Source organism: Moschus berezovskii, chromosome 22 (genome assembly GCF_049115385.1).
Source record: "Moschus berezovskii isolate FMDL1 chromosome 22, NW_MosBer_1.0, whole genome shotgun sequence".
NCBI classification, from domain to species: Eukaryota; Metazoa; Chordata; class Mammalia; order Artiodactyla; family Moschidae; genus Moschus; species Moschus berezovskii.
Window position 1 is genome coordinate 12365722 of NC_142481.1, and position 25433 is coordinate 12391154.

General features: G+C 49.8%; 1 pseudogene across 1 annotated transcript; it reads left to right on the forward strand.

Moving 5' to 3' along the window:
• The first annotated feature begins 2549 nt into the window (after nt 1-2549).
• On the forward strand, nt 2550-25403 carry LOC148774346 (cell adhesion molecule CEACAM7-like; annotated as a pseudogene). The gene is made up of 9 exons (XR_016035833.1): nt 2550-2628; nt 3565-3924; nt 5116-5394; nt 16014-16125; nt 17307-17343; nt 17659-17690; nt 18052-18151; nt 18306-18347; nt 18609-25403. The product of XR_016035833.1 is annotated as a cell adhesion molecule CEACAM7-like (transcript).
• Nucleotides 25404-25433: the final 30 nt, after the last annotated feature.

Genomic DNA, 25433 nt, shown 5'->3' on the forward strand with positions numbered 1-25433 from the left:
GGGAGAATCCTCTAGTCTCCTTGGAGGGCCTGGGCTGGCAGCTTGAGTCCTTCTCCTTCTCTGAGAGAGCTGACCTGGATCAAACTCCTGATCCTCCATCCCAAGGGAGTGACCACAGGGGAGGAGAGAGCCCCAGCGTGAACTCACAGGAATCGGGGAGCAGCTCCTCATCCCAAGGTCCCTGATTCGTGAGGACAGCTGGGTCTGGTCCCTGGAGACGTCTCAGCCCTTCCCCCCAAGGTGTCCCAGGAAAGGAGGGGAACTTCTGGAGCGGAAGAACCCAGCTTCTGCAGTTGCTCCATCTCAGAGGGGTTGAGGTCCCAAGGGGGTCTCCCCTCCCCTGACAGAGTCTCCAGATGGAGCTGCCGCAGGTCCTGGCACTGTGAGGAGGCTGAGAGCAGACCCCCGATGGGGTCACAGAGATCTGGGGTGCAGGCCCAGTGCTGTGAGGCAGAGAAGGACGGGGCCTCCTGGGGTCCAGCCCACAGGCCGCCACCATCTCCCCAAAGCCCCAGAGACCCCCCCACGGCCCTTCCTTTGAAGCCTCAGGGACTGAGAGCTCCTCCTGAGCACATGTCCACCTGGATGGATGGTTCTCCTGACATTGGGTAACACCCATCCTCTGCCTGGGCTCACCCTGCACTGGGATGAGATCAGGAAGCCTGGGGACCCACAGTGACACGGACCCCGGCTGATAGCCCCTCAGTCTGGAGGTCAGCGCCCACCTCTGTACAGGGCGCAGAGCCGGCTCACACCCTTTGGCGTTTCACCCCTGTGCAACCCGTTACATTGTCCCCAGCTCTGCTCATGTCCTCCAGGGAGCAACATTGGGCAGTACAGACAACAGGCAGGAAATTAACAGGTGAACTTTGCTTGGGATAAGGAGGTAGAGAAGGAGCTTCATTTCCATCCCTCCCTCTAAGCAGCGGTCTCCACCTTAAGGGCACCAGGGACCAGTTTCATGGACAATAACTGCGGAGCGGTGGAGGTGGTCTGGGGATAATTCAAGCGCGTTACAATCACTGTGCACTTATACCTATTACTATTCCATCAGCTCCACCTCGGATCATCAGGCCTTAGACCCCAGGGGACTCCTCCTCTAACAGACCCTCAGAGCCCCTCCTGTGTGCCCACACTACGCTGCCCAACCTTCTAGGGGCCTATGGGCACCCATGCCAGCTCCCATCCCTGCCTGCAACCACCCCTGGGAAAGATCACAGTGACCACAGGAAAATCAGCCAGGGTAACAGAGGAGGCCCTGTAATGGCAAGGAGGACCTGAGTAGTTTCTGAACCAAGACTCAGGCAACAGACAGGGAGAGGGAGAGCCTCCCGGAACTTGACCCGAGGACCAAGGAGCCCACCGTCTGCCCAGCCTCCGCACCAGGTTCCTCTCTTCCCAGGACACACAGGAAGCCTTTCCCCTCTCACCTGAGAACTGCAGCTCCTCCTGACACCCGGTTCTGGGTCTCTGTCCCTGAAAACAGATGCCAGGCTGGTGACACTCGAAAGTGGAGGTCAGGTCCCTTCTCCAGTCATCTCTCATGTGACCCCTTTCTCTCCTCCAGAATCAGTGTGACCTCAGGCAGGGAGTCAATGCAATCTTCTCAGATATTTGAGAACAACAGGAAGACCCTGGGCATCCAGCTGGGTTTCTGTTCACAGGAACAATTACCACCAAAATTTGGAAACCCCTGGGTCTTTGCTTTGTGCTGAGATCCCAGACCAAAACACAGCAGAGGCCAACACTGGGGTGGGTGGTGCAGCCTAACTGGTGTTCTGGGGTCTCAGGCAGGCTGGGCAAGTGTGTGACCTGCAAATCTGCCAAAACAGCATTTCTAAGGTGTCACCTGGGGGTTCGCAGTCTTCATGAAGCTCCACAGGTGATGCCACGCACCATAGGGATGACGTTCCTGTGACAAGAGTTCCCCATGCAACCCCCACCCCCAGGCTCGTGCTCTGAAGGGAAAAGCCAGAAGGGGATGAGGGAGGGCTGTGGGGGAGGCTGAGCATGCCTCTGGTCCAGAGGACTGGGGACCCCAGAACTGGACACCCCAGGTTTCTGCTTGTCCACACAAGTATGTATGTAGGGATGTGTGTGTATGTGTGTATAGGGGTGTGTGTGTGTAGGGGTGTGTGTGCAGGGGTGTGTGTGTGTAGGGGTGTGTGTGCAGGGTTGTGTGTAGATGTGTGTTTGTAGGTGTGTGTGTATAGGTGTGTGGAGTGTGTGTGTAGGTGTGTAGGGGGGTGTGTGTGTGTAGGTAGAGAATCACTGCTCTGAAAGGCAGAGGACTCGGCAGAGTTCAGGGACTAGAAATACAGACAAAAGGGGAAGGGGGAGGGGGGCCAACAGGGAGGGCAGGATGAGAGGGGAGGGAGAGGGCGGGGCCTGGGCAGAGACCCCGCCCCCGGGCCACGTGACCCAGAGAAGTGCTCCTGCCCCGGGGGCAGGCCCAGCACAGAGCCAGCAGGACAGCACAGCTCACAGGAGCACTGCAGTGCTCGCGAGCGTTTCTGGAGAGGAAGTTATCCTCAGACAGAGGGACACAGCAGACAGCAGGCACCATGCAGCCCCCGTCAGGCCCTGCAAGCAGGAGGCATGTTCCCTGGAACAGGCTCCTCCTGGCAGGTGAGAGGGGACAATTTTAGGGAGTGGGCCGAGACTGGAGAACAAGAGACTGGCTGGTCCCTGGGGGAGACAGGGCTCTGAGGGGACAGAGGGCTTCTGTTCAGACCCGAGGGCAGAGGACAGGGGAGCAGGGGAGGGCGGGGGGCTCAGCCACAGGGGACGCTCCATGAACTGGAGCTGGTGAGGGGCGGGGAGACCTCAACTGCTGTAGGTTTTATGAGTTATTCTTCATGGAGCAGTAATTGTTGAAAACTGATGACAATAATAACAATTTATTGTGTCACTACAGAAAAAGACATAACCAGGACAGCAAACGTTGTCCTTACCTGCCACCCTTAGAAATTGACTAATACCAGGCTGTGGAATTCCTGGGAACACTCCTTCCTTCATCCCCAGGTATTAATATCTGGAGGCTGGTCCTGGCCCTGGGTTATAACCAGGATCAGACAAGCACCTGCCCTCATGGAGCCCACGCTCTGCGGGGAGGAAGACAGACAAGCAGAGAGATCTAGAATGTGCTGGCAGGTGCTACAGGAGTCACGCAGGAAACGGAGAGAGGAAGGGCCAGCAAGCGAACACAGAGGGCCTTCAGAGCAGCTGGTCGGGGGAGGGGCAGCTCCCAAGAGGCCCCTGAGTGTAAGCAGGCGTGTGAGGGCAGCGAGGAAGTGAGCCAGGGCACAGCTGGGGAAACAGGGAAAAACGAGCCCAGAGGGGCTGAAGTGATGGGGGTCATGCTGCTGACCTTGAACCAGTAGGACACACAAACACACACACATACACTCACACTCACATACACTCACACACACACACTCATACACGCTCACACTCACACACCAAGACTATTGGATGAAGAGACCTGCTTGGGACCCAGGGCACCATTTTCCCCTCCCCCACACTGGTCAGAATATTAACTGGTTTCGTTCTCTTCCCTCCTAGTCTCACTCTTAAACTTTCGGACCCTGCCCACTGCTGCTCAGCTCAGTATTAAAACGGTGCCCCCCGTTGCTGCAGAAGGGATGGATGTTCTTCTACTTGCCCACAACGTGCCAGAGAATCTTCTAGGCTATGCCTGGTACAGAGGAGAAAGGGTAGACAACAGCCAGCTAATTGCATCATACAGAATAGACAGCAATATAACTACCAAAGGGCCTGCACACAGAGGTCGGGAGACAGTTTACCGCAACGGAATCCTGTTGATGCAGAACGTCACCCAGGAAGACACAGGATCCTACACGCTGCTCGTTACTACTTATGATTTACAGACAAAAAGACAGACTGGACACCTCAACGTATACCGTGAGTACTTCCTGTCTAACCTCGGGGAGTTGGGGGGTGAATTCTATTATGACAGACCTGGATGGTGCCTTCAACCCCTCTGCATTACTTCTCATGTTGGGGTTTGAATGTTCTGTGCAGGACACACACTGTGGAGACAAACTCCAAAGGGTCAGAAACGCTTTCCAGGAAACCAGACCCTGCAGACACTGTGTAGAGGGAAGGACGGTCTGATGGAGGGACTCAGCAGAGGGAGAGCACTCTCAGTCCAGCCCCCTGGGTCCCTCCCCGTGACCATGACCCTGAGGAAGACCCTGCAGGACTCAGGGAAGACCCTGGGCTGAGGGCCCCCAGGGATCCTCACAGAGAAGCTCAGCCCCAGGAAGCCCCTCCCAGACCCTGTCCCAGGGCTCCTGCCTCCAGTGACACTGGGAAGCCTGTGCCAGATCCCTAGGCTCCCGAGCAGGTCACCAGCCAGGGCTCAGCCCTGAGAGCCACATCCCCGAAGGGGTGCAACCTGATCCTGCTTCTGAGATTCAGCATAGAGAGCACACAGGTACAAGGTCCCCAGGCTGTTAGTCAACTGCCCTGGGGGACTTGGAGACTCCAGAGAAATCTCAGCACCCCCAGGGAGGAACAGAGAGGAGAAGGAGCTCCGGGCAGCTCCTCATCCCCAGGGTGCAGCCCAGGGAACGCTCTCATGAGGCTGGTTGATGAAACCGGGAGAGACGCCCGGTGGTCTCCGATTCCCACCCAGTTCTGCCACCACTAAACTCTGCTGCACAGTCAACCCCCAAGGAAGCCTGTGCTTCTCCCAGACACAGAGCAGGTGGCCTCACACGCTCTGAGCTCAGCTCCCCATGCATTTGTCCTGCCATACACAAGCCTGCCTTATTCTTTAAAGTCTCTGTTTGGCTGACAGGCAAAGGATGCCAGTTTTGTGTAAAGATGTTTCTAGAGGAGGCAAAGATATAAAAGAAAGTATTAGACGCTCAATGTCCCACTCTTGGCTACCCCATGGACTATCGCCCAGGAGGCTCCACTGTCCTTGGAATTCTCCAGGCAAGAATACTGACTGGGTAGCAATTCCCATCTCCAGCGGATCTTTCTGACCCACGGATTGAACCCAGGTCTGCTGACTGGCAGGCAGATTCTTTACTGTCTGAGCCATGAGGGAGGCTCAGGGATGTCTACTCTCTGTTACCTGCACAGCGGTGCTACCCACCCCAGTCATCACCAGCAACAACTCCAACCCCTGGGAGCATGAGGACACTGTGGTGTTAACATGTGGAGCTGAGACCCAGAACACCTCCTACACCTGGTGGATCAACAGTCAGAGCCTCCCCAGCAGCACCAGGCTGGAACTGTCCGAGGACAAGAGGACTCTCACAGTAGTCACCGTGACAAGGAATGACACAGGACCTTATGTGTGTGAAGCCCGGAACCCAGTGAGTGTCAGCCGCAGTGACCCGTTCACCCTGCATGTCCTCTGTGAGTAGCCTCTGTTCCTATGTGACCTGAGCTGCCCGCCCAAATGCACGCTGCCAGAGGCCAATCCACACCCATCCCTCTCAGGTCCGAGTACATGGCCCGTCACCCCTGGACACCCAGGCTGGACATGACTTCCTGTTTCAGGCAAGTCCAGGCAGGTCCACCTTGAATGAAGACAGGGAGGGGGTGGGCTGCTCTGTCTTGGTGGCTGAGGATCACCAGAATATGATGCGAGAAACAAATTAACGTCAGACTCACAATGAGTGAGCGTGAAGGGTAATGACTGCAAATTTTTCAGACAAGTATGTGACCAGCTCAGAAGGACCCAGGGGCCCTATACAGACCAGGAACTTCCCTTTCCTCTGATTGCACCACGTGTGGCTTTATGCTCTTTGCTCCAAATGGTCCAAACACCCCACCACTTCCCCCTCAGACTTCTGTTACCATCCAGAGGGGAACCTCAACTTCTCCTGCCACACAGCCTCAAATCCAGCCACACCGTGCTCCCGGCTGGCCAATGTGAGGCCCAGCAACATGCCCAGGTTCTCTGTATCCCCAGTCATAACGTGTACTCTCAGATCCTACATTCCCTGCCTGGCCTGGATGGCACCACAGTCGGAAAACCAAGGTTCCCAGGGTTGACAGCACAGAGCGGTCCAATACTAGAGTGTTGTCCCAGCAACCAGGCAAGGGTCCCCCTGGCGTGATATGAGGGTCAGAGGAGATGTGTGATCATCTCTTTCCCATTGTCACCTGAACAAAGACCCAGGGCCTTCCTTACAGGCGCCTTTACAGAGGTCACTGGGGCCCAGGGCCGGCTGAGATCTCCAAGAGGGAGCATGGCCCAGGCCCCTGACCCACTCTCAGCAGTCACCCCTCTGTCTCTCCACAGCCCCAGTGGCACGGCCCTCCCTCCACGCCAGCAACACCGCAGTCACAGAACATGAGGGTCCCGTGGTCCTGACCTGCCTCACAGATGAGACTGGGGTCTCCGTACGCTGGTTCCTCAAAGGCCAGAGTCTCCCCCTCACTGTCCTCGGACAATAGAACCCTCATCATAGACCCCATCAGCAGAAAGGACGCTGGAGGTTATCAGTGTGAGGTCTCCAACAGGGGCAACTCCAGCAAAAGTGACCCCCTCAGGCTGAGTGTGACCTGTGAGTAACCATCATTGCCTCCTGTGTGAGTCGTTCAGTGGTGTCCGACTCTTTGGGACACCACAGGCTATAGCTCACTAGGATACTCTGTCCATGGGATTTCCCAGGCAAGAATCCTGGAGTGGGTTGCCATTCGCTACTCCAAGGGATCGTCCTGACCCAAGGATCGAACCCCTGTCCACTGCACTGCAGGCGCTCTTCCCGTATAAGCCACCAGGGAAGGCCATTTTAACCTGGATAACCTTCTTTTATTAATTTCACCAGGAATCAGCCTATAATCTCATTTTCTTCATTTCAAGCAATTGGAACGTGTGCTCTCTCTGCCCTCCTCATCCCCTGATTTCTCCTGGCCCTCTGCTGTGAAGCCTTGTTGCGAGGCCGCTGGAAGCAGCACTAGAATCGGTCCAGGGGTTAAGACTCCACCTTCCACTGCAGGGGTTGCCGTGTCCTCCTCCAGGGCATCTTCCCCACCCAGGGACTGAATCCGTGTCTCTTATGTCTCCCGATTGGCAGGGGGGATCTTTACCACTAGTGCCTCCTGGGAAGCCCCAGTGAGTCAAAGCCTGAATCTCCTTTTTCTTATGTGTGCAGTGGTGTTCACGAGGCACTTTGTAGAGCTTTGTGAATTCGCGCTCCAATGAAAGTGGAACCACAGCAGACGTGTCTGCAGGCAGTAAGTGTCAGTGTGTGAGTTGGCGCTGCTGTGATACAGGCTTACATTCAACTCCAGGTCGCTCCACTTGTCTTTCTTCGTTGCACCATCGTCTCTACAGTGGAAGTGACACCATTTCCTAACAGGATGGGCGGTGTCGAGTGTGGTGAGAGTTGGGGGCCTTGAGGACTGTAATTTGCGAAACATGAACTCCTCTGATTGTGTGTTGTTATTGGTCGTTAGGTCTCAGGTTTACAGTGCTTTCATGGTCTCTAGTTCTCACTGACTCTCTGGACTGCTGTGTCCATTACTGAAGGTGGGGTGTTGCAGTGTCACTGTTGCGACAGAGCTATTTCTCCCCTCGATGCTGTCCACTTCTGATTTACAACTCTGGTGTTGTTAGGTGCATGATGCTTATAATTGTCAGATTCCCTTGGTGAACGGAAACTTCTTGGTATGTAAGGTCTTACTTTGTCTCTTGTAGGCTTTTTTGATTTAGAGATTATTATATCAGCCGCTCATACAGCCACCACTGTTCTCTTTTTATTACTATTTGCATAGAACATCTTTTTCCAGTCTTACTTCAACCTTCTATGTCTTTGTATGAGTCCCTTGAAGAGAGTATAGAGATGGGTCATAATTTTAATCCATTCTGTCAACCTCTGCCTTTAGTTTGAAGGTTGAGGCCATCCATGAGTCAAGGACTTCCTGATAGGAAAGAGCTTCTGCCATCTCGCTACTTGGTGTATGTCCTACATGCTTTATTCATTAATTCCTCTACTACTTCCTCTTTGGTATTTAGGTGATTTCCTTTCTTAAGTGTCATTTTGATTCTGTTGTTTCCCTTTCCAATGTATTTCAGCTCTTTCCTTAGTGGCTAACTTGAAAATTACAATTAATATCTTAAACATATATCTATCGAGTTGAAATACCAACTAGATTCTGTGACGTATATTACAAACAAGGTGCTCCTATACATCTCCGTTCCCCCAATTTTATACACTTATTGTCGTAAATTTCAGCCATCCTCATACAATGTGTGTCCATTATATAGATTTATAAATATTGTTTCATGAAATACCTTTGAAATGAGACAGAAAAACAAGCGATTACAAGAAAGACAATGATATTGGCTTAAATAAGGTAGCTACCTTGTGTCACTTTTAGCACTGTTCTTTTTTCCTTAATTAATTTTTTATGGAAGGATAATTGCATTACAGAATTTTGTTGTTTTCTGTCAAACCTCAGCATGAATCAGCCATAGGTATACATTTACCCCTGCCTTTTGAACCTCCCTCCCCATCCTCTCTAGGTTCATACACAGCCACTGTTTGAGTTTCCTGAGCCATACAGCAAATTCCCATTAGCTATCTATTTTACAGATGGTAAGGTAAGTTTCCATGTTACTCTTTCCGTGCATCTCACCCTCTCCTCCCCTCTCCCCATGTCCGTAAGTCTATTCTCTAAGTCTGTTTCTCCATTGCTGCCTTGTAAGTAAATTCTTCAGTACCATTTTTCTAAATTCCATATATATGCATTAGAATAGAATATTTATCTTTCTTTTTCTGACTCACTTCACTCTGGATAATAGGTTCTAGGTTCATCCACCTCATTAGAACTGACTCAAAGGTGTTCCTTTTTATGGCTGAGTAATATTCCATTGTGTCTATGTACCACAATTTCTTTATCCATTCATCAGTCGATAGACATCTAGGTTGCTTCCATGCTCTAGCTCTTGTAAATAGTGCTGCAGTGAACAGTGGGTTACGTGTGTCTTTTTCAGTTTTGGTTTCCTCAGGGTATGTGCCTGGCAGTGGGATTGCTGGGTCATATGGTGGTTCTACTCCTGGTCTTTAAAGGAATCACCATACCGTCTTGCACAGTGGCTGTATCAATTTACATTCCCACCAACAGTACAAGAGCATTTCCTTTTCTCCACACCCTCTCCAACATTTATTGTTTGTAGGCTTTTTGATGATGGCCATTCTGACTGGTGTGAAGTGATATCTCGTTGTAGTTTTGATTTGCATTTCTCTAATAATGAGCGATGTTGAGCATCTTTTCATTTGTTTGTTAGCCATCTTTATGTCTTCTTTGGAGAAGTGTCTGTTTAGGTCTTTTTCCTACTTTTTGATTGGGTTGTTTTTTTTTTCTGGTATTGAGTTGTATGAGCTGCTTGTATATTTTGGAAATTAACCCTTTGTCAGTTATTTAATTTGCTATTATTTTCTCCCATTCTGAGAGTTGTATTTTCACCTTGCTTATAGTTTCCTTTGCTGTGCAAAAGCTTTTAAGTTTAATCAGGCCCCATTTGTTTACTTTTGTTTTTATTTCCATGACTCTAGGAGGTGGGTCATAGAGGATCTTGCTTTGGTTTATGTCATCAAGTGTTCTGCCTATGTTCTCCTCTAAGAGTCTTATAGTTTCTGGTCTTATATTAAAGTCTTTAATCCATTTTGAGTATATCTTTGTGTACAGTGTTAGGATTTATTTTAATTTCATTCTTTTACCTGTAGCTGTCCAGTTTTCCCAGCACCATTTATTGAAGAGGCTGTCTTTGCCCCATTGTATATTATTGCTTTCTTTGTCAAAAGAAAAGGGTACCCACAGGTGCCTGGGTTTATTTTGGGGCTTTCTGTCTTGTTTCATTGGTCTATGTTTCTTTCTATGTATGGTACTGGCACCAAAAAAAATTATGTTTTTTTGGTGCCAGTACCATACTGTCTTGATGACTGTAGCTTTGTAGTATAATCTGAAGTCAGGACGGTTGATTCCTCCAGCTCCATTCTTCTTTCTCAAGGCTGATTTGGCTATTCAGGGTCTTTTGTGTTTCCATATGAATTGTGAAATTTTTTGTTCTAATTCTGTAAAAAATTTCATTGGTAATTTGATAAGGATCACATGGAATCTGTAGATTGTGTTTAGTAGTATCGTCGTTTTCACAATATTGATTCTGCCTACCCAGGAACATGGAATATCTCTCCATCTGTTTATGTCCTCTATGATTTCTTTCATTAGTGTCTTATACTTTTCTGTGTACCGTTCTTTTGTCTCCTTAGGTAAGTTTATTCCTAGATATTTAATTCTTTTTGTTGCAATGGTGAATGGGATTGATTCTTTAATTTCTCTTTCTGAGTTTTCATCATTAGTATATAGAAATGAAAGTGATTTCTGTGTATTGATTTTTTATCCTGAAGCTGCTAAATTCACTGATTAGCTCTAGTAATTTTTTGATACTATCTTTAGGGTTTGCTATGTACAGTATCGTGTCATCTGCAAACAATGAGAGCTTTACTTTTTCTTTTCCCATCTGGATTCCTTTTATTTCTTTTCCTTCTCTGATTGCTGTAGCTAGGACTTCCAGAACTATGTTGAATAATAGTGGTGAAAGTGGACACCCTTGTCTTGTTTCTGATCTTAGGGGGCTTGCTTTCAGTTTTTCACCATTGAGAATAATATTTGCTGTAGGCTTCTCATATATGGCCTTTACTATGTTGAGGTAGGTTCCTTCTACGCCCGTTTTCTGAAGAGTTGTCATCATAAATGGGTGCTGAATTTTGTCAAAGGCTTTTTCTGCATCTATTGAGATGATCATATGGTTTTATCTTTCAATTTGTTAATATGATGTATCACATTGATTGATTTGCGTATATTGAAGACTCCTTGCATCCCTGGAATAAACCCAACTAGATCATGTTTTATGAACTTTTTGATGTGTTGCTGAATTCTGTTTGCTAAAATCTTGTTGAGGATTTAGCATCTATGTTCGTCAGTGATGTTGGCCTATACTTTTCTTTTTTGTGCGCTGTCTTTGTCTGGTTTTGGTATCAAGGTGACGGTGGCCTCATAGAATGAGTTTGGAAGTGTTCCTTCCTCTGCAGTTTTTTGAAAGAGTTTTAGAAGGATAGGCATTAGCTCTTCTCTAAATGTTTGATAGAATTCTCATGTGAAGTCATTTGGTCCTGGGCTTTTGTTTTTGGGAGATTTTTGATCACAGCTTCAATTTCAGTGCTTGTAATTGGGTTGTTTGTAATTTCTATTTCTTCCTGGTTCAGTCTTGGAAGATTGAATTTTTCTAAGAATCTGTCCATTTCTTCCAGATTATCCATTTTATTGCCATATAGCTTTCACAGTAGTCTCTTATAATCCTTGTATTTCTGCACTGTCTGTTGTAGCCTCTCCTTTTTCATTTCTAATTTTGTTGATTTGATTCTTCTCTCTTTTTTCTTGATGAGTCTGCTTAAAGGTTTGTCAATTTTGTTTATCTTCTCAAAGAACCAGCTTTTAGTTTTATTACTCTTTACTCTTGAGAAACCTGTATGCAGGTCAGGAAGCAACAGTCAGAACTGTCCATGGAACAACAGACTGGTTCCAAATAGGAAAAGGAGTACGTCAAGGCTGTATATTGTCACCCTGCTTATTTAACTTATATGCGGAGTACATCATAAGGAACGATGGGCTGGAAGAAGCACAAGCTGGAATCAAGATTGCTGGGAGAAATATCAATAACCTCAGATATGCAGATGACACCTCCCTTATGGCAGAAAGTGAAGAGGAACTCAAAAGCCTCCTGATGAAAGTGAAAGAGGAGAGTGAAAAGGTTGGCTTGAAGCTCAACATTCAGAAAACAAAGATCATAGCATCTGGTCCCATCACTTCATGGGAAATAGATGGAAAAACAGTGGAGACAGTATCAGACTTTATTTTTTGGGGCTCCAAAATCACTGCAGATGCTGATTGCAGCCATGAAATTAAAAGACGCTTACTCCTTGGAAGGAAAGTTATGACCAACCTAGAGAGTATATTAAAAAGCAGAGACATTACTTTGCCAACAAAGGTCCATCTAGTCAAGGCTATGGTTTTTCCCGTGGTCATGTATGGATGTGAGAGTTGGACTGTGAAGAAAGCTGTTCGCCGAAGAATTGATGCTTTTGAACTGTGGTGCTGGAGAAGACTCTTGAGAGTCCCTTGGACTGCAAGGAGATCCAACCAGTCCATTTTAAAGGAGATCAATCCTGGGTGTTCATTGGAGGGACTGATGCTAAAGCTGAAACTGCAATACTTTGGCCACCTCATGCGACGAGTTGACTCACTGGAAAAGACTCTGATGCTGGGAAAGATTGGGGGCAGGAGGAGAAGGGGACGACAGAGAATGAGATGGCTGGATGGCATCACTAATTCTATGGACATGAGTTTGAGTGAACTCCAGGAGTTGGTGATGGACAGGGAGGCCTGGAGTGCTTTGATTCATGGGGTCGCAGAGAGTCGGACACGACTGAGCAACTGAACTGAACTGATTGTTTCTTTCATTTCTTTTTCATTTATTTCTGCTCGGATCTTGATGATTTATTTCCTTCTACTAATTTTGGGGTTTTATTGTTCTTGTTTTTCCAGGTGTATTATGTGTGAATTTAGGTTGTCTATTCCATGTTTTTCTTGTTTCTTGAAGTAGGACTATATTGCTATAAACCTTCCTCTTAGAACTGCTTTAGCTGCACCCCATAGGTTTTGAGTTGTCGTGTCTTCATTGTCATTTGTTTCTAGAAGTTTTCTGATTTCCCTTTTGATTTCTTCAGTAACCTGTTGGTTATTTAGAAATGTATCGTTTAATCTCCATGTGCTTGTGTTTCTTATAGCTTTTTTCTTGTCATTGATTTCTAGTCTCATGGCATTGTGGTCGGAGAAGATGCTTGATACAGTTTCAGTTTTCTTAAGTTCACTGAGGTTTGCTTTGTGACCCAAGATGTGGTCTATTCTGGAGAATGTTTCATGTGCGCTTGAGAAGAAGGTGTATTCTTCTGCATTTGGATGGAATGTCTGGTATAAGGATTGATACTCCAGCTTTCTTTTGCTTCCCATTTGCATGTAATATATTTTTCCATCCTCTCACTTTCAGTCTTCATGTGTCTTTAGGTCTGAAGTGGGTTTCTGGTGGACAGCATATATATGGGTCTTGTTTTTGTATCCATTCAGCCAGGCTGTGTCTTTTGGCTGGAGCTGCCCCAGATTAGTTGTTTCCCTCTCAGCCTTAAATGTTTCTCCTCTGACTCAGACAGTGGCCTGGTTAGGGATCAGACCCCTGGTTCAGTTCCCCCACTCACCAAGGCCAGGTCCAGTCCTGCTAACACTCCTGTGTTTCCTCCTAGTTCCTTCATCCTACCATGTTTCCCATGGTTCTATATATTCTTTTCCGCTGGTCAGGTACTCCTCTCCACTCTCAGCTGGTGTTCTGCATGCACTTCTGTCTCTGAAGTATTCCTGATGCATCTGTGGAGAGAGATGTACTCCACGTCCACCATCTTGTTCTCCTGCTGACCACTGTTCTTTATATATTCCTATGGCTTTGAGTTACTGTCCAATGTTTGAACAGTCATCTTAAAGGATTCCCTTTATGTTTCATATGAGGAACGTCTCCAAGGAATAAACTCCCTTGACTATTGTTTATCTAGGAAAGTCCTAATTTGAGCTTCTTTGAAGAAGACTTTTTCTGTACATTGCTTTCCTGGTTGAAATCTTCCGTTTAGGACTTAATTCAGTCATCCCAGTCTCTCTGCCCCTGGTCTCTGATGCGAAATTTGCTTTTCAACCTTGTTGAAGATCCATTGTACATGATAAGTCACTTCTCTCTTGCTGCTTTAATCATTCCCTCTTTCCCTCGGGCTTTCAGTGATTTGACTAAATTGTGTCACAACATCTGTATCTTGAAAGATCCTTTTTTGAAGTTCCTAAACAACCCTTGATATGTAATCTGTCATCTAGCTTGGGAAGTTTTAAGCCATTAATTTTTAACATTTTTTTCATTGCTCTTGTCTCTCTCTTCTACTTCAAAAACTGCCATACTGAATATGTTTGTCCACTTGATGGAGTTCGGCATAATACTTTGCCTGGAGTCACTAATCCTCATTTTTTCCCCCTTTTTACTCCCCAGTCTGAATAATTTCTTTTTATTTCCTGTCTTCACGTTCACTGACGTTTTCTTCTATTTGCTCAAATGTGCTGAGGAATCACTCTTCTAAGCTATTGTTTTTGGTTCTTATACTTCATCTCCAAATTTTCTTCAACCTATTTAAATAATTTAATAACGAGGAAGAACACATCTTTCTCGAGAAGCAGGTTCTCCTTAGACCTCCCCAATATGGAGACAGCCATCCCCTCACACTAAGGACTCCAGTGCTTTAGACATGGACACTGATTATGTAGCTACCTGGGTCAGTCTCAGACAAGCACGTTAGCAGTAGAAGACCACAACAGAAAGGAGGCTAGTTTTGGACCCTGAGAAAGAAGGCTCATCCCAAGGTGCACTCAGATGGCATCAACCGAGGAACTGGACTTGTCGTCACATTTGATGTACCCTCTTCCCTCTCTAAGGGCTTCAAGGGTGGGGCTAGTGGTAAAGAACCAAAGAACCTGTCTGCCAATGCTAATCCCGGAAACTAAGAGATGCAGGTTCAATCCCTGGGTTGGGAAGATGCTCTGGAGGAGGAAATGGAAACCCACTCCAGTATTCTTACCTGGAGAATTCCGTGGACATACACATCAATCCAAATGATCTGGAACCACAGGCGAAGTTCATGCTCTTCGATAGTGAATCCCTACCTCTTAGAAATTCCATGAACATTCCAATCCAGGTGCAACCAGATCAAGTGACATGGGGACATGCATCCAATGTTCAGTGAATCAATGAGCAGAGTTTACGGCTCACAGAGAAGGTGATGCTGCCCCCACACAATCAACAGTGTCAGGACAGAGGATTCAGGATCCCATCAGTGTAGAGTCTTCCCCCAGCCAGAGTCTGCAGATGAGACCCCAACTCCCCAGCTGAGCACTCGATAAGTGACCCTCAACACCCCTACATCTTCCCTTGTAATTTCACTGGAAGTGGGTGTGTAAGGAATGCAAATAGTGAGGGTGTAGTCTCCTTTCAGAGCCTGTAGAACCGTGTGTTTAATTAATTACTCAAGACTTAGCCAGTCTCGTCATAGTCTGGTTATTGTTTGTGAGAGCTGTCTGACTGTGGGCAGCACACTGGATCTTGTGCCTGTTTCCTCATCTGTAAAACTGAAGAAGGACAACTGGATTTTAGGGCTGTTCTGAGGCTGTACACCAGGAAGCTGATGAGATTAAAATCCTTCCCTGGATTGCTACATAGAGTCAGCATGCAAGAAACATTTTAACTGGTGATATTTTGGTTTTCAACATTGTGGTTTTTGACTGCAAAGTCAAACAACTTGATTACATTTTGTTTCACCCACTACTAGTTCTATGCTTCCATTGATTTATTGAACTACTATGTGTCTCAGATCTATGTATGTACAGCGGGGATGACAACCCCTCCCTCATGGGGATGGAAAGATCCTAACAGATGGGTGTGAATTTCCCACTGTGCCAGTCGCACAGGAGGACCTGGAAACAGTTGGCTAATATTATTACTACTAATCAGTGTTAGTAGACTGGAGAGGACCTGCCCTCTACCACCAACAATAGTCATGGAAAGAAAAAAACAGAGGGAGGGGGCTTAATGTGAGATGAAGAGAGTCCTTCAAAGGCAAGTGAACAGGACATGGAACTAGCTACAGTGAGAGGATGGAGAGTTAGAGCAAGTCCAAGGTTTCAAACTTGATAAAGAGAAAAATGATGCAACCTGGTGTAGTGGGAGAGTCAGGTGGACCTGTGGTAACAAAACACAACCACACACAGACTCGAGCATTTCCCTCCTCCTCACCAGGCCCCCTCCCTGTAAGACTCCTCTGGATATTCCCTCCAGTGAACTCGGACCCCATTTCCCCTCTCTCTTTCTCTTCTGCTTTCAGGGCAAGAAAACAACTGAGCCCTCGGTGTGGGGGCCATTATTGGCATCGTGATTGGGGTCCTGCTTGTGGTGACACTTCTGGCTGTCCTGGGATGTTTCATTTTCCTTCACAGGTACAGTGGCATTCCCAGATTCTGCTCCTGCCCCCAGGTTGACTCTAGTCCTAGAGGAAAGACACCCCATCCTCCAATGTTTGGCCTGGATCTCCAGGGCCTCCCCACTTGCCCGTGGATATTCTCTTTCATCCTTCAGTTCCTCCCTCACAAGGCATTGACCTGTGGCAGCTTCCTTAACACCGTCCTCATTTATTTTGTTATTTAGTCCATCTCTTTTGCCACTCCATGGACTCCTCTGTCCATGGAGTTTCCCAGGCAAGAATACTGGAGTAATTTGCCATTTGAAGATTCCCCAGGGAATCTTCCTGACCCAGGGATCGAACCTACATCTCCTGCATTGGCGGGCGGATTCTTTACCTCTGAGCCACCAGGGAAGCCTCCTCTATCAGTTAACACAATTAAGACCCCTCCGCCACCTGAGTGCTGTCCTAGTTCCCTATATGTAGGCTGGCAGGTAGTAAGTACTCAGAAAAAGGTATCTCTTCCTCTGTATTTAAATCCAGCTACTCTATGAGGGGCAGTCACAGGGCCAGGATCTGATGGGCATCCTCGTCAAGTCCACACTTGGCCAGAGAGTGGAAGTCTTAACAGTCACATGGAGTCAAATGCCCCCACGTGGCAAATGCGTTAACAACAGCCCCTGAACATGGGACAGAACATCGTGCCAAGCCAACGGGTGGTGGGCTGTCTTTACACTGAAGGTCCAGGTAGATGGAGACAGAGGACAAGGCCACTGTTGCATTTCAGCAGCTCCTGGATGAGGGCAGGTGGCCACAGCAGCAACACTGCACTCAGTGAGATCCCAGAGTCACTGGCTTCCCCTTTCCTCCCCATGCACTGGCCCCGCTTTCTCCATAAGTGTGATGAATCCACTCAGACAAAGCCTTTGGACGGATGGATGCCTTTGCAAGTGCCTTGGGGCATCGCTGGCCACTTTCTCCTGAACCCTATTAGCCTATGGTTCTGCCCTCAGGGCAGATACAGCTTCTTAAGGACTTTCCTCAGCTTCCGTGCTGGGCCGTCCCCTCCTAAGCAGCCTTGGTGGAGAAAGGAGGTGTCTAGCCTCTGCTCTGTCGTGGGGATCCTCCTGTCCCATGTTCTGACACCAAAGCCTTGACCTCCGTCTACACTCCTCACAAATAAGCCTTTTTTTTTTTCCTAACCCCGGTTGCCTGCAGCACAAGAGAGGGAACTGGCCCCCAGCGTCCACCTCAGGTGAGTGTCTGTTCAGCCCAGGACAGCGGGGAGCCCCGGTCAGGCCCTGCCATGTCTGTTCCTGCCTGCCACCCCCAGGGTCTCAGGCCCTTTCTCTGGGGCTTCAGCACAGGGGACCCCGACAGCTAGTCTGCTCGTCCTAAGGGTTAGAATCCTGGGAGGCTCCCTCACACTCACTGGAAATTGCCAGAGTGTCTCTCTCCCTTGGTGGGGATCTTTCTCCCATGGTTCTCTGGAAGGTGGACTTTCAGCCTCTCCTAGGAAATGGCTAAGCTTCCTCACACTCCCAGTTCTAACTCCTGACTCTGCTCCCAGGATGTGGTCCCTCTGGCAGCTCTGTCTCTCAGGTAAGTACATCCCTTCCTTGTCTCTCCTCCCCAGGGTCCCAGCTTCACAGGCTCAGGGCAGGGGGTCTGTCCAACCCTGAAGCACTGTGAGACACCCTTCACTCGAGGGTAGTTGAAAGTGAAAGTCATTCAGACGTCTCCAACTCTGTGCAACCCAATGGACTGTAGCCCTCCAGGCTCTTCTGTCCATGAAATTTTCCAGGCAAGAATACTGGAGTGGGATGTCATTGCCTTCTTCAGGGGATCTTCCTGACCCAGGGAATGAACCTGGTTCTCCCACACTGCAGGCAGATTCTTTACCTCTGAGCCAACAGGAAAGCTCTTAACAGTTGTTAAGACACAGCAATTCCCACCATGCCAGGACCTGGATGCGTTTCAGGGACATGACCACCCACCACCTTATCCTGAGGCTGCCCTGGTCACCTGGACTCAAGAGAACCTTGGAGTCCAGAAGGAACCAGGTGGGCCCTGGATCATCAGTCAGGGGCGCCAGGCTAACAAGGGTGGGATACACAGCTCAGATGGGATTTGGGATGGGGGCTCAGTCTTGGAGATGGATGCTTGGGAAAAATGACTATCCCTCTCCGCTGATGCCCACCCTCTCCCATGCCCCAGGCCTCCCTACCTTATGCCAAGCCACCAGTTCCCATCTACCAGGTGAGTGTGGGGATCCAAGTTCTGGTCTCATAAGCCCAAGGGGCCGAGGAAATGCCCCCTTTATGCCTGGCTGTGTTTGGAGGTTCAAGAAATAGGAGGAAAGATGGAAAATGGGATGAAGAGGAGATAGGTCTGGACCAAAAACCTCTGATACAAACAGGCCCCTCACAGAGCAACCCTGGGGGACACGGGGCTGGGAGGTCCCCGGTACAACATCTGAGACGGTTACATGACCTCCGAGGCATCGGTTTTCTTTTGCAGGAATTACTACACCCTGACACAGACGTTTACTGTCGTATCAACCACAAAGCAGATGTGGGTCCTTAGTTCCTCCAGACACATCTCCTTACGGACTGTGGGAAAGAGCTTACCTGAGACCCAAGACCCGAGTGAGGTCAAGAGGTGGAGCCTGAAGCAGAGAACCAGCTCTGAGACCTGAGGCTATTTGGGAACCTGGGCCCAGGCTCAGGGTCCTCCTGGATTCCTGGAGACCCTGACAGGCTGCCCTGAACCCTGGATGGAACAGAATTTCAGGCTGCGACTCCCACAGTGGGCAGAGGTTTCAACAGGGCAAGTGACCGGGCCTGTGACCCACTGTGACCACCCAAGATTTGAATCAAGAGCACTTCCCCCTTGAGGCTCAGCTGGTTAAGAATCCACCTGCAGTGCAGGAGACCTGGGTTCGATCCCATGGTTGGGAAGATCCCTTGGAACAGAAAGGCTACCCACTCCAGTATTCTGGCCTGGAGAATTCCATGGACTGTAGTCCATGGGGTCCCAGGGAGTTGGACACGACTGAGCGACTTTCACTTTCACCTTCCCCTTGCTTTGCAAAATATACTGCCCTCGGGTCTTGTCCAGCCAGTAATTCACCTGACTCTCTGCTCCATTCTCTCCTGGGTCCCACAGGGAAAGTATTAACTTTTAAGTTACCTGACCTCCCCATCTGTTCCCTGGGAGAAAGCACAGGGTAGAATGTGAGGATGGTGGGGGTGGGGACCATACTAACAGGAAAGGAGGGTCACAAGACCCCTGCCCATCCACGTGGGCAATCGGCAGTCCTCACACTGCCCTGGAGTCATGGACACCTCTCGGTGTTTGATTGCTTGTGACAGAGTCTCTGGAGCACAGAATATGAGATCCTTTGAGAGTCTCTAGAACACAAGTCAGGAAGGAAGAACAACTCATGGGTGAGACAAATATTATGGGTAAGGCCCCTTTGCAGCCTCTTGGTCCTTGAGCCTTCTGATCCTCCTCATCAGGCCCTGCTGGCCCCAACTGGTGGCTACCTCAAATGAATTTTTGTTGTTCAATAGCTAAGTCATGTCCAACTCCTTGGGACCACATGGACTGCAGCATGCCAGGCTTCCCTGTCCCTCAATATCTCCCGGAGTTTGCTCCAAATCATGTCCACTGAGTCAGTGATGGGACAGGAACATTTGTGTGTCCCCAGATCCAAGATCCAGAATGCCTACTCTCTCCATGGGTTTCTGTTGTGTCCCCAAGGGCCTAAGCCCTGAGAAAATCGTTCCCTCTGGGGGGACACAGAGGAGCAATCAGAGTCACCCAACTAAGAGGGACCCAGAAGCCAGGCTCTGAGCAAGGCCCTCCCAGAAGTTTCTGGTGCCCTCTATCCACTTCCCGCTGGTTTTCACTTTGCTCTACAGTGCGGATTGTGAGTCTCTCCCACCACACACACACACACACACACACACACACAAGCCTCAGGGTGGAGTTGCAAGGCTCTGCCTAAAACTCAACCTGGCTGCCACATCGAAGGGCCCACCTGTCTCCTCCTCAAAGTGTCCCAAGGGCCTTTCCCACCCGGATCTCACCTGCAGCCCCCACCACACACCCGAGCTGGCAGTTCTCAGTCTCTCCCTGAGGTCCCTGTGATAGGTGCTGTTCTCATGTAGGTCCGCTCAGATCAGGAGCCCACACGCACACAAATATAGCTGGTGTGTGCCCTAAGGCAGAGCCCACAGTTGACAAGCATGCTCTGCCAAAGTGTCATTTGTGCCGAGAGGAGAGGAGAGGTAAGAAAAACCACCTGCAAAGCTTCCGATCATGATTTAGGTCTAAATTACTCCTTATCCCCCAGGCACACAGTCTTGGATGAGTCAAGGTGACACTTCTTGGTGTTCCTTATTGTTCTGTAACAAATGACCACGAATTCAGTGGCACAAATCTAGCCAAATCAAGGTGTCAATATGTCCCTGTTCTTTCTGGATTCTACAGACAGTTCATTTCCTCGCCTTTCCAAGCCGTGAGAGGTGGCCTGCTTTCCTGGGTTCGTGGCCCCTTCCTCCAGCCTCAAAGCCAGCAGTGGAGCATCTTGAAGCTCCCCATGCTCTGCTTCCATCATCCCAGTTCCTCTGGCTCTGCCTCTCCTGCCTTCCTCTTACGTTTATAAGGAACGTTGTGAATGTATTGGGCTCAGCCACATACACTCCCCACCATAATCTCCCAGTCACCCCCACCATATCTCCCATATACCCAAAATAATCTCCCGGTCACATGATTGGAATTTCATCTGTAGGTTTCCTTAATCACGGGGCACATTCTTGGGTTTTTATCATGAGGCTGTGCTCATCCCTCAGGAGCCTTTGTTCTGTCTACCTTCCTCTCAGGGCCATGGTCATCATCTTCCCACACTGCAATCTTCTCTGGGCATCTTGAACTTTGTCATTCTGATGTGGGGTCAAGTCCTGCCATGATGTCCCCAGTACCGTCACTGGCCCTGAGCCATGGAGATAGAGGCCAGTCCACACTCCCTGCTGTTCTCTCCACCTGTTCTTTTCTGTGAAGTGAAAGTTGTTCAGTCATGTCCAACTCTGTGCGACCCCATGGACTGTAACACACCAGGCACATCTGTCCGTGGGATTCTCCAGGCAAGAATACTGCCGTGGGTAACCATTCCCTTCTTCAGAGATTCATCAAGCCCACGTCTTCCGCATTGCAAGCAGATTCTTTACTGTCTGAGCCACCAGGGAAGCCTCTTCTTTTCTAGCAATGCTCGATTTTTCAGAATGAAAAGAGGTGTGACTCAAAGACCACAACTCCCAAGTCAGTAGGGAGCCAGTGTTCAGAACCATGGACAGTATCTCTGCTGTGCTCAGTCCCGGGCTTCAGCAAGAAGGGCTCAGTGAGAAGGGGCACCTGGATATCTTGCCCATTTCTATTCTATGAGAACAATGAACACAGTAGAATGTGTTCAGGGATAACCCAGTTTGCTCTAGTTTATCAGTCTGGAGCACTTTCTTCTCTCTGTGTATTAGTTACAGCTACACCCATGACAGCTTCCAGGCAAATGATTCCTACACATGGAGGGTGTCCTCAAGGAGGTTGGGAACTAACTATCCTCGCAGAGTATCTCCCCGCCTCTGAGAGCCAGATAACTGTCTTGTCTTCAACTTGGAGAAAATGTTTCATGATTTAGTCCTGACCCCCAGTGCCTGACCTAGGAGACAGCGGTTACCTAGCCTGGAGGGCTCCTGTGCACATTCTATTGTCCCCCAAACTCAAGATGCGGCCCCTTCCCCAGGGAGCAAGGCTGAGCAGAACGCCTGGGCTACCCTCCCAGCTCCTCCTATCTGAGCCCCAAGCCTGGTGTCAGAGCCATCTCTCCATGCTTCCAACAGAGCAAGAGTCCTGCTGAAGGACAACTGGGGCCTGAAGGGTACAATCCATCACCTGAGGGTGCCTCCATCTGCCTGTGAACCCCAGGGAAGAGAAGGAACTAGGACTCCCACAGTCACTCTCAACTTCCTCTTCCCCATAAAGGTCCCATTGACAGGGGTAACTCTGACACCTCAAACCCAGCCTTATACTTCCCAGGCACTCAGGTCTAATCCATCCAGCATCCCTAATGGTCATTCAAAACACTCAAGTACCCAGTATAAGGTCACCTGGGTGCCAGGGGCCTCCCCTGTCTTTCATGGGGACAGACTTCCTCTCACATCCCACAGCTGAGCAGTCACCCAGGTCCTCTGTGTCCTGCTGTGCTTGCCCTCTCTGCCCCGTTTTCTCTCCCGAACACAGACAGGGCTCCAGTCAAGAGGAGACGAGGATCTGTCCCTCCACACATCTTTCACACTCTGACCGTGTGAACCCACTCAGCCCCATCCAACACCTCCCTTCACCAGGACCTTGGCTCTGGGTCCCTGGACACCAAGACCCCCTTCATTCAACCTCAGAAGAATGACGCCCACTATGGCTATGACACCCGCCCCTGAGGCATGTTTCTCCAGAGTCACCAGGAGAGACAGCTGCAGCTCCACACAGCTGAGCCATAGGTGTGTAGGGGCACCCTCATCGCTCCCCTCTCTCGCTGGGGTCAGTGGGCATAACTGACCGCCTCACAATGCTAACCACTTCGCTCAGATCCATTCTGACCCTCTAGGCAGAACGGTACCAGCTAAAGCAGACACTAAGCGGGCCGCAACACCCATGTACCAACCCAGACCACAGGCCTTCTCCTGTCTACACTGGGGACAGACACACATATAACACCTCTGCTCATCCATCGAACCTCCAAGTTCAGTCGCAAGTTCAAAGCTTCAGCCAGGATAACCTCCTTCCTGTTTTTGCTCGTGTAGGCAAGTGCCAACCATTGTGTTGCCAAGGGCACCCTCCCTCCCCTTCCTTATCTGCCAAAACCTACCTTAATGTCCACCTGACTGTCCAAATCTATTAGCCATCTGCTCCCAGGGGTGCCTTCCATGACCCCAGTCCAGCTGAGCCCCCATTACAGACTCTGGATGCACAAGACCTTTCCCTTCATGGCCCTTCCCTCCATTATAATTAGCTCATTAATTCCAGGACTTTCTCTGAGTGTCCGCCTCCCCATCACAAGTCAAGTGTGTTCATCCAGGACCCGAGTCTGTCCTATTCTCTGGAGTCCAGAACGCAACCCAGAGCTGACATGTCACACATGCTCAATAAATAATCTTTAAATAGATAAGGGAATGTACATAACAGAAGCCAGACCCCCCCACCCCCCACCCAGTGTGATACTGAGGGGTCAGAGAATATCCCTTATGGACACAGGGGCCATGGCATCAGAGTGGGAGGAGACCTGCAAGTGCCAACAGCTGCTCCAGGACAGGACCTTATTCCTCCTGGAGTCAGCAAGGAGGACAGGGGCCTCTTAACTGTGAGGAGTCAGACCTCTGCTCATTCCCACATAACCACACCCGCTCCCATCTCTACTCGGGAGAATCTTGTAGTCTCCCTGGAGGGTCAGAGCCAGCAGTCCGAGTCCTTCCCCTTCTCACGGAGACGTGACGTGGCTCAGACTCCCGATCCTCCATCCCAAGGGATTCACCCTGGGGAGGGGGGAGCCCCAGCGTGAACTCACGGGAATCGGGGAGCAGCTCCTCATCACAAGGCCCCTGATGTGTGGGGACACCTGGGTCTGGTCCCTGGAGACATCTCAGCCTCCCCAGGCATCTGGGGAAAATTGGGGAAATTCCAGAGCAGGGTGGAAGAGGGAAACCCAGCTTCTGCAGTTTCTCCATCTCAGAGGAGCTGGGGTCCCGTGGGGGTCTCCCATCCCCTGACAGGGGAGCCTGCGTGACGGAGTCTCCAGGTGGAGCTGCCCCAGGTCCTGGCACCGTGGGGAGGCCAAGAACAGACCACTGATGGGGACACAGATGACTTGAGGGCAGCCGCAGTGCTGTGAGAGGGGCAAGAACAGTGCCTTCTGGGGTCCAGCCCACAGGCAGCCATCATCTCCCCAAAGCCCCAGAGACCCCCCCACCGACCCTTCCTTTGAAGCCTCAGGGACTGAGAGCTCCTCCTGAGCACACGTCCACCTGGATGGATGGTTCTCCTGACACTGGATAATGCCCATCCTCTCCCTGGGCTCACCCTGTGCTGGGATGGAGTCAGGAAGCCTGGGGACCCACAGTGACCTGGACCCCAGATGATAGCCCCTCAGTCTGGAGGTCAGCACCCACCTCTGCCCAGGGCGCAGAGCCAGATCACACCCTTTGGTGCCTGCACCTCCGTGCAGCCTGTTACATTGTCCCCAGCTCTGCTCATGACCTCCAGGGGACAACATTGGGCAGTATAGACAACACAAGGAAATTAACAGGTGAACTTTGCTTTGCCTAAGGAGGTAGTGAAGGAGCTTCATTTCCATCCCTCCCTCTAAACAGCGGTCTCCACCTTAAGGGCACCAGGGACCGGTTTCATGGAAGACAATTGTGGAGCAGTGGGGGTGGTCTGGGGATAATTCAAGCGGGTTACAATCACTGTGCACTTATATCTATTATTATTCCATCAGCTCCACCTAGGATCATTAGACCCCAGGGGACCCCTCCTCTAACAGATCCTCAGAGCCCCTCCTGTGTGCCCACACTACGCTGCCCAACCTTCTAGGGGCCTATGGGCACCCATGCCAGCTCCCATCCCTGCCTGCAACCACCCCTGGGAAAGATCACAGTGACCACAGGAAAATCAGCCAGGGTGACAGAGGAGGCCCTGTAATGGCAAGGAGGACCTGAGTAGTTTCTGAACCAAGGCTCAGGCAACAGACAGGGAGAGGGAGAGCCTCCTGGAACTTGACCCGAGGACCAGGGAGCCCAGTCAGCCCAGCCGCCGCACCAGGTTCCTCTCTGCCCAGGACACACAGGAAACCTTTCCTTCTCACCTGAGAACTGCAGGTCCTTCTGACACCCGGTTCTGGGTCTCTGTCCCTGGAGAAGGCAATGGCAACCCACTCCAGTGTTCTTGCCTGGAGAGTCCCAGGGATGGACTAGGACACCCCAAGGTTGTGTTTTCCAGGTAAGGGTGTGTGTGTGTGTATAGACATGTGTATATGTAGGTGTCTGTGTGTAGCTGTGTGTGTGTGCATGTGTGTGTATGTAGGTGTCTGTGTGTAGCTATGTATGTGTGTGTAGGGGTGTGTGTGTGTAGGTCTGTGTATGTGGGCATGTGTGTGTAGAGCTGTGTGTAGATGTGTGTGTGTGTGTGTGTAGGTGGAAACTCACTCCTCTGGAAGGCAGAGGACTCGGCAGAGTTCAGGGACTAGAAATACAGACAGAAGGGGAAGGGGGCCAGCAGGGAGGGCAGGATGAGAGG